The following is a 9482-nucleotide window of genomic DNA, read 5'->3' on the forward strand; positions in this document are numbered from 1 at the left end:
TGAACGCAGGGTCTTATAAAGGAAAGCATCGGGCAACCTTAACTACAGGCCGTTTCTACCTTTCAGTCTTGGAGAGAAAAGCTTGAAAGAGTGACACAAGTACGTCCTAAAATCTCAGAAGGCAAATGAAACACCCCAAATTTATTATGAAAAAAAAATCTATAGATTTTTTTTTTAAGCCAACCTCATGATTTTTTGGGGGTGGGGCAATTTAAGATTTTTGAACATCTGGTTTTGGTGATCGTGAGGTTCGTCCCAGCAGCCTTTCCCCAGAGTTGAATTTGAAATAACATTGATCTCCCGTCTTTGGACCCAACAATGCTATCTCCTGTCAGATTGAGTGTGACAACATTTGGGGGCCTAGCATGTAGAGTAGCAGAACTAAGGTGTGAGGGAATCATCCTTTTTTGACCTTTATATACAGCTAATTATTGCTCCTTATGGTAGCAAGCAGGACCGGCCTTTCGTGGGTGACTGCCCAGGGCACAGTGGTAGGGGGGGCACGGTTGCAGGCCTGGGATGCGAGGCAGCAGAAAGGAGCTCGGGGCAACTGGAGGGAGGCAGTGGGGCAAGGGGTGATGGGGAGCCCAGGAAGGCAGCGGGGGCTAGGGGCGATGTGGTGGGTGGGTGCATGGGGATCCCGAGGGGCGCCAGGGGGGCCAAAGTACAAATTTGCCCAGGTGCCATTTTCCCTAAGGCCAGCCTGGCAGCTAGGGTCATTTGGGGGAAGAATTCAAGGAATCAACAGATTTTAACGTTGGTCATATATCCAAGAGGCTTTAAATAAAATCAATGGGCAAAACTGCCAGTTCAAACAGAATCAGGAGTTTAGTTTGGGTCTTGCGTACCTCCAGAGCTACCATGGCAATGAGGCCCACAAGCTGCTATATAAACAAATCTTATAAAGCTGGCACTGGATAAAAGAAAAGCAATCTACAGGACATGCAAGAGAGGCTTTCATTGGCCATACAGCAGCAACCTTGGCTTGTAAATGGTTTGTACACAGCACATATTCTGTGCAACTCTGCTGAAATATCTCATTAAGGCCAAAAGTCAAAAAGAGGACTAGCTGTGTGTATGAACAAAGAACATTAGCAGCTATGCTAGAATTGAAACACTATTTTTTAAAATGTAAACTATAAACCCTTGCGTTTAAAGGCATAATCCAACCAGTAAGGGGCAGATTTTTCAAAGGAGCTCAACTCCATTTACACACCAGAGTAAGTGGCCAGATTTTCAGAAGAATTTAGCCTGTTGGGCACTGAGCATTAATGAAAATCTGGCCAGATTTGGGGTGCAGGGGTGAGGACTGAAGGGTGGAGCCAGGAATGAGAGGTTCAGGGTGTGGGAGGGGGGTCTGGGCTGGGGGTGCAGGCTCTGGGGTATGGCTGGGAATGAGGGGTTTGGGGTGCAGAAAGGGGCTCTGGGTTTGAGGGGGCAGGGCTGGGGCAGGAGATTGGGGAACAGGGTTGGGGCGTGGGCTTACCTCTGGTGGCTCCCAGACAGCAGCACAGCAGGGGTGCAGAGGCAGGCTTCCCTCCTGTCCTGGCCCCGAGGCCCGCTCTGCGGCCTGGAAGCGGTCAGCAGCAGGTCCGGCTCCTAGGTGGAGGCATGCAAATGGCTCTGCGCGGCTCTCACCTACAGCCACTGCCCTCCCCCGCCCCCAGCTCCCTTTGGCCGGTTTCCGGTCAATGGGAGTGTGGAGCCGGTGCTTGGAGCAGGGTAGTGGAGTCCCATGGTCCCCCCACCTAGGTGCCAGACCTGCTGCTGACCACTTCCGGGGCACAGCGCGGTGTCAAAACAGGCAGGGACTAGCCTGCCTTAGCCAGGCAGCACTGCTGATGGGACTTTTAACGGACCGGTTGGCAGTGCTGACCAGAGCCGCTGCGACCCAGTGCCTTACATTCTGCGACCCCCCAGTACTGGATCGTGACCCACAGTTTGAAAACCACTGGTATAGATCATGCCATGGCTCCTGCCAATATCTTTAAGTGGGGAGGGTTGCCTTAATAACAGACATTACCACCGATTATTTGGAAGCCTGTATAGCAGTGGTGGGCAACCTGCAGCCCATGGGCCGCACACGGCCTATCAGGGAAATCCGCTGGTGGACCACTAGACAGTTTTGTTTACGTTGACTGTCTGCAGCTCCCAGTGGCCGCACTTTGCTGGAAGTGGTGCTGGATACTGATTGGGGAGAAGAGATTCTTCTGCCTGGGAGCCCAGGGTTGCTCCTAGGTGCTCTCTTATGAGAGGGTACATTGCAGAAAAGTCTCATTAGGCTGCCTGGGGAGATGGAGCAGAATTTGGAAAGCAGCAGCGGTGCTGGAAGATCCTCAGTGGGGAAGCACTCGAGTAGGCCATTCCTGTCGAAAGCATTGCCTCACACCGGAGAGTCACATGAATATTTGTTGTGTCTCTGTACAGCCCCTCGCACAATGGAGGGCCTGGTGCATGATGAGTTCCTAGATGCTAGGGTGAAATAAATCTTCCCTTCTGAGATCATCATCATCTGGTTAATAAGAGAAATAGAGGAATGGGAGACCCAGCCCTTACTGCAGTCAGCGAGTTATTATGCCTGCAACATTACCATCCACTCCCCCTAGAAACAATATATTCTAAAGTTCCCACGTTTCAGCCCCTACTATTAAAATCCACATTTGCAGTGTACAGCAGTCAGCACATCATTATGTTGTGTCCATTGTAAACTTGATATTAGGCCTTTCAAGATGTTCCCAGCTTGTTATATACATATTAGGACATCCCCAAGGGTCTGCTGTGTTGGCTTAATGTCTTGGGGTTTTTCTTCCCTCTTCAAGTAGGAGAATGGGCTAGATTGCTGAAGCCATCCCTGTGCATATAATAAACCTATTTCTTATATTGCGCTTTTCATCAATAGATCTCAAAGCACTGCACATTCTTTATTGTATTAAGCATATCACATTTTTGATACTTCTCAGGTGCCAAACAAATAGGAAACCCCTGTGACGGTGCACCCCATAAGTCTTTCTGGAAATATGCTTATGAATGTATATATGACATAACTGGAATATGTTTTATGCTACATATGCCACGTAACATATCTCTGTAAAGGTTATGATCTACTGAATTTATTCATCCTATTTGTATGCATGTGTCATTATTGTATTTGAAGTTATGAATATTGGCTGTATACATGTTTGATTTTAAATAGCCTTAGTAAGGCATTTGATCAGCTTCTTTAGAAAGGAATTTGCAATCAAGGAGCACTTAAAGGGCAATGGATCTTGAAAGGCTCCAATCCACATAAGAAGTCTGCATGAGGACATTCGAGGTAGCATGTGAACAATGGCTGCTACCTGTAAGAACTGAGTCATGCATGGGCATGTGACTTGCCCAGGTGATTCCAAAACTCCATCTTGGAGCTGGACTTTGCACAGGAGAGAGAAGGGGGTCTCCACCCACAAAAGAAAGTCTATTTAAGCCCATGGGGACCCCTCCATTTTGTCTTCAGCTGGCTAAAGAAAGAGCCTCTCCACCCCTAAGGTTACCTGAAAGAAACTGGAACAAAGGACAGTAACTATAGGGGGTATGAGTGGTTGCTGGACCCAGACTAGAAGGAGACTAGTCTGTAAAAGGAAGCTTACTGGAACTCCTCTGAGGGTGAGGTTTTTTCTGTATTCAGTTTTCTTACCGTATTAGACATAGACTTGCTTGTTCTATTCTATTTTACTTTGTAATTCACTTTGTTCTGTCTGTTACTACTTGGAACTACTTAAATCCTACTTTCTGTATCTAATAAAATCACTTATTAATTAACCCAGAGTATGTATTAATACCTGGGGGGTGGGAGAAGGGGAACAGCTGTGCATATCTCTTTATCAGTGTTATAGAGGGCAAACAATTTATGAGTTTACCCTGTATAAGCTTTATACAGGGTAAAACAGATTTATTTGGGGTTTGGACTCCATTGGGAGTTGGGCATCTGAGTGTTAAAGACAGGAACACTTCTTAAGCTGCTTTCAATTAAGCCTACAGCTGTTAGGGGATGTGGTTCAGACCTGGGTCTGGGTTTGCAGCAGGCTCGTGGGTCTGGCTCAAACCAGGCAGGGCACTGAAGTCCCAAGCTGCCAGGGCAGGAAAGCAAGGACAGAAGTAGTCTTGGCACATCAGCTGGCAGCCTCAAGGGGATTTCTGTGATCCAACCCGTCACAACCCCCCTATTTTTAAAAAAAACAAACTCTTCCAGGTCTCCTTTCTCCACCATGACCAAACAAATCATGGCACCAATCCAAGTTTAAATAACCCACCTTCACCAGTGTCTTTGCACTCTGGATTTCTTCAGGGCTGCTGTTTCTTGTTTATTCATAATCACATGGTTTATGTATATGTGATTGGGGCCAAACATGCAGAATATCTTTTCCCAGGCACTCCCCATATATAACCTGCCTACTCACTGTGGCCAAAAAGAGGCTGGCTCAGCTGAGAAAATGAATTCCAGCTGCATTTCTGATTTTATCCCATCCCCTAAGGTCTGTTCCATTGTGGTTCTTGAAAGTTCACTGTTGGGGTGAAAGATCTAATGTTTTTTCTTTAGTTTCACTGGCACTATATTTGGATCTCTCATTCTAACTCCTCCTTGGATGAGTAATTCTCATTTCTATCCAGAAGCAGGAAGGGTCTTGCTTTTCTATTCTCTGATGGCTATTTACTCAGATGCTTCATGCATTTTCTCCTTTTGATAATATGTGCTGCCTAGAGGCAGCCCTGCTTTATGCCTTGTTGACATTTTGCAGGCAAGCATTTACTTGCTTCACTGGGAAACATTTTTTTTTTAAGTAAAGGGGAGCAATGCAATGTCATCTCCTCCCAGACTGTTATGGGATGATGGGCCATGGTTACCACTTCGAGCTATTGGGTCACTGGTACTAGATTGCTGGCTGACATACCAAAGGGACGAAAATGGCTTTAACCCGGGTTGCATTTCTTCTGCCAGAATTAGGAGATGTTCACTTCCATTTACTCTGAACTAGGTACTGGGGCCTTTTCTCAAAAGCGGATCAGAGGAGGAGATGGAAAAGACTAATTGTCACTGATAGGTGGAGCCAGCTGACAGCCAGAGCAGCATTTAAATGTCCAAAGCAGGCATGCCATTTAACCAATAGCGTATTAGATTTTAGCCATCACTTACTTCATGGTCCAAATGTATCCCTAGTACAAGTGCATTCACTTCAGTGGCAGTACAGAGAGGAATGCATATAGCTCAGTGACATGCACTCAGGATCCATTGAACTTTGGCAATGATTTGGCTTAAATGCCAAATCACTTTGCAAGCTCCCATGCTTTGTAACCCATGTTAATATAGTACGTCTCTTGAGAGGCTGGTTTGCTTGAGAGATTCATGCGCCTGTTGCAGTTTCTAGCTAATAGCTATATTCCTGTGCCTCAAGCAGTCACGGCACATGGCTTTAGTTTGAGCAGTCATGTGTTTGTACTGATATTTGACCCATCCGTGATATTCAATAGACTTGCATGGAATCCCCTGTGACTTTCAATCAGGCCTCCTCCATTGCACAGCACCAAGGTTTGCTTGCTCTGCTATTGCTAAAAATCAAGTGAGCCTTGAAAGACAACCCCTGTTTAAACATTATAAGGGCCTGCTCCAAAGCCGAAGTGAAATCAATGGGAATCTTTCCATTGACTTCACTAGGGTTGCCAGTTTTGGTTGGCTGTATTCCTGGAGGTTCCATCACCTGACCTAATCTTTAATTAAATACTAATCTTTAATTCCTGGTGAATCCAGGACAATCCAGGCGGGTTGGCAACCCTAACTTCAACAGGCACTGGGGCAGAACTTAACTGTGCAATCAAGAACGGGCTGCAGGACTACAAGAGATGAAGGGTGCAGCAGCGTTTCCATTGTAAACTGTATTCAAAAGCTTCATACCACTCTTCAGCTGCAAGAATTTTGCCACCCATTGATACTTGGTGCAGGTGGTCTTGGGTCTCACTTCAGAGCATGACTCTTTTTAAGGGGTGGATGAGATTCTGCTACAACTGCAAAATAGAGGCATTAAAAAAAGGTTTCCACTGATTCTTGGGCAGAGAATAATGTTCTGCAGCCTCGCATTGCAGATGTATTGCTGCCCCTGGCTTTCCTCCATTAACTCAGTTGGGCCCGAGAAAGCAATAGAGCACTTTCTCAGCTGGTGTAAATCACTTCAGCGGCGCGAAACCAATTTCCACCAGCTGAGGAGCTGGCCCATTATCTGGGCTGCATCCTTGAGCAAATAACTTGCGAGTCTCATGACACTGCACGCTATGGGGAAATAATACACGCTGGCAAAGTACTAAGAAAGACTGAGCCATGGCCAAAGTAGGAGTGAGGCAAACAGTGGTTGGGGCAACAGTGAAGCACAGATAAGACCATGGGTTTTGTAGCCTTGAGGCCATTGGCAGCACTACAGCTGGGCAAATACAGCAAACACTTATGGTAATTCATGTGAACTTCTAAATAGGCCTTGCATTGATAATGGAGGTAATGGAGGGGGTTCCTCTATCGGTGCCCCCCCTCTGCTTATCAGAGAAATATGTAGCAAAGGAGAAAGGTTTCAGGTAAGAAGACATTTGCTGACACACTGTAGTATCTGTTGAATAGTAAACTCAGTGGCCAGACGTATCTCGGGTTTCAGGTCTATACCTCATACACAATGTGATGCTGATTGCTCACAATGAGCCATCAGAATCATGACCCATCGTACAGACGGGTGAGTCACTAGAAAATGATGTCAAACCCATCCTCTAACGAGGTGACCACCATAATGCATGCCCAAAGGTTTTTCAACAGTAAGTTACCAATGTTCAGAAACCTCTTCTCTCAGGTGGACAGAGCCTTTGTGAAAAGAGGCCCTTGCTACAACAGAGATCTTCTATGTGTAATGTACTGAAACCAGCTACTCAGAGACTGAAACTGATGTCCATTTACTGACAACAGAAAGTGAATCAGAGGATGAAAACAATTAAGGTACAAATGGAAGACTCCAGCGTGGTTCCTAGAACATCACTCAGAAATGCTTTGAAGCAATAAACCATGGGGAAACACTGGGACAGTTAGAAAAACGAAAGACCTTGCAGCTACAGAGCGCTTACGTACCCGTGTAATGAGTGCTGTGTGTACATTCTGTTAGTGGTGTCTTATACAGAAAATATTTGGGCATCTGTGACGTTATTGACATGAACTGGGACCGTATAGATCATTGTTGCAACCAAAGTCCTGTAGTGACACCAAATCTTGTATAAAGGGGGTCAAATAAGGTGTCTAAGACAAGATTATGGTTTGCTGGTCATGATTATGCTATCTGTATATGTGTATCATTTTTATAGTTGAAGTTATGAATATTGGCTCTATACTGTCTGTATTTCAAACTTATGCTATGCTTCTAGGTGACACCCCAGACAAGTTGGTGTCAGCTCTGTCTAGCCTGCTTGATGGCCCATTAAGGACCATCAGCTATACAATTGACCCATTGAGAGAAGGCAGATACACCTTGTCCTTGGGACAAAGAAAGCAGAGACCACATGGCAAGAGACTATAAAAAGCTGCTGTAGCTCTTCCATCTTGTCTTCAATCCTGCTTCATACCGCTGGAGGGACTTTGCTACAAACAGAAGCTCTACAGAAAGGACTGAAAGACCCATCCCAGCTGTGGATGCACTCCAGAGACTTGATTTGAACCTGCAGTTTATTCTATCACTGCTGCAAGCCTGAACCAAGAACTTTGCCATTACTGTATGTTAATTGATTCCATTTCACCAATTCTAGCTCTGATCTATATCTTTTTCCTTTTATGAACAAACCTTTAGATTTAGATTCTAAAGGATTGGCAACAGCGTGATTTGTGGGCAAAATCTGATTTGTATATTGACCTGGGTCTGGGGCTTGGTCCTTTGGGCTCGAGAGAACCTCTTTTCTTTTACTGGGGTACTGGTTTTCATAACCATTCGTCCCCATAACGAGTGGCACTGGTGGTGATACTGGGAAACTGGAGTGTCTAAGGGAATTGCTCATGTGACTTGTGGTTAGCCAGTGGGGTAAAACCAAAGTCCTCTCAGTCTGGCTGGTTTGGTTTGCCTTGGTGTGCATAGAAACCCCAGCCTTGGGCTGTAACTGCCCTGCTTTAAGCAATTTGTCCTGAATTGGCACTCTCAGTAGGGTCCCACCAGAACCAGCATCGTTACAGCATCTAAGAAGTATTTAATACATATTATACTATAATTTTTATTTGCAGTGTAGCTGTAGCCATGTTGGTCCCAGGATATGAGAGAGACAAGGTGAGGGGGATAAACTATTACCTCCCCCACCTTGTCACTAAAGTTTTTAGTCATTTGAGTACAATCCTATGTTAAAAGGCTACTTCTGATAAGGAGCTGATTTTTGTTGCTGGTTCCAGTGCTTTTTTCAGACAGATGAGCTGATACATGGGACCTGCTGCCATCCAGCAATCATGGAACTATCAGATGTTATTCATCAGCAAGGAAGATGGAAACATTGCAAAGATGCCATTCAGCTCCAGTCAGGAGCATCTTCCTCTCTGCTGTCTGCTCCATCCTGCCGCTGACTCTCCCCCGACACCTCCACTTTCCTTCCACAACTTTCTGACAAAGCAGCTCTCTCTCTCTGCTCTGTCACCCCCTAAATCAGGGGTGGGCAAATTTTTTGGCCCAAGGGCCACATCTGGATATGGAAATTGTATGGCAGGCTATGAATGCTCCAGAAATTGGGGTTGGGGTGGAGGAGGGGGTGAGGGCTCTGGCTGGGGGTGTGGGCTCAAAGGCAGGGCCAAAATGAGGCGTTCAGGGTGTGGGAGAGGACTCCAGGCTGGGGCAGGGGTTTGGGATGTGAGTGGGGGGCTGGTGAGGGCTCCGTCTGGAGGTGCGGGCTCTGGGGTGGGGCTGTGGATGAGGGGTTTGGGGCACAGGAGGGTGCTTTGGGCTGGGATCAAGGGGTTCAGAAGGGGGGAGGGGGATCAGGGCTGGGTCCCGGCCAATGGCAGCTGCGGGAGTGGCGCTTGGGGTGGGAGCAGCATGCGGCGCCCCCACCTGCCCCTACACATAGGAGCCGGAGGGGGGACATGCCGCTGCTTCCGGGAGCCGAGACACACATGCACGGCGTGGCCCCAACACTGCTCCTCGGCGGGAGCTTGAGGGCCAGATTAAATTGGCTGGCAGACCGGATGTGGCCCGGGGGCCGTAGTTTGCCCACTCATGCCCTATACTCTTTCCAACAATGCTGCTCATCCCATAAACAGTTGCTGTACCCCAACACCCCATATGTCCTGCCAGCATCCTCTTAGCGCTGCTCACCCTCCTTCCTGCAGCCACATACCACAGCCGGTGCTCCTGCTCTCTTACTGTGTGGCTGCCCTAGCCTGATCATTCTTGTCTGCATGGTGAAATTAACCAGATTAGCTATTATAGAATTGCTTTCCAGGTGGGCACACTTAT

The sequence above is a fragment of the Caretta caretta genome, chromosome 8 (assembly GCF_965140235.1).
Source record: "Caretta caretta isolate rCarCar2 chromosome 8, rCarCar1.hap1, whole genome shotgun sequence".
Classification (NCBI taxonomy): Eukaryota; Metazoa; Chordata; order Testudines; family Cheloniidae; genus Caretta; species Caretta caretta.